Raw genomic sequence first — 234 nt, forward strand, 5'->3', positions numbered from 1 at the left:
GCAGCCCCGCACCCTCGCCGCCCGCACCCCGACAAAAGCCTCTCCGGCTCCAACACCGACAGGAAGCGTGCTCTCCCGCGGGCGTCTTCCTTCGCGTCCCGCGCACGGAGCCAAGACCCCACAAACACCCAGGCCACTGGTCTCTTCCCGTCCCAGATGCCAAAACTTCTCGGAGCAGGTGCAGCCCGGCGCCCTCGGCTCACCTTATCCAGGCAGTTGACTTTCTCGGTGGGA

The 234-nt window shown here is 66.7% G+C and overlaps 1 protein-coding gene across 1 annotated transcript in view; it reads right to left on the reverse strand.

Annotated features, from left to right (window-relative positions):
- The window catches only part of NEBL (nebulette), a 370552-nt gene extending 370324 nt beyond the window's left edge, over positions 1 to 228 (reverse strand). The window contains exon 1 of the mRNA XM_006759924.2: positions 204 to 228. The gene's annotated coding sequence lies outside the window, so the exon portion shown is untranslated. The remainder of the gene's footprint in view (positions 1 to 203) is intronic.
- Between the last annotated feature and the right edge of the window lie 6 nt (positions 229 to 234).

The sequence above is a fragment of the Myotis davidii genome, unplaced genomic scaffold (genome assembly GCF_000327345.1).
Source record: "Myotis davidii unplaced genomic scaffold, ASM32734v1 scaffold376, whole genome shotgun sequence".
NCBI lineage: Eukaryota > Metazoa > Chordata > Mammalia > Chiroptera > Vespertilionidae > Myotis > Myotis davidii.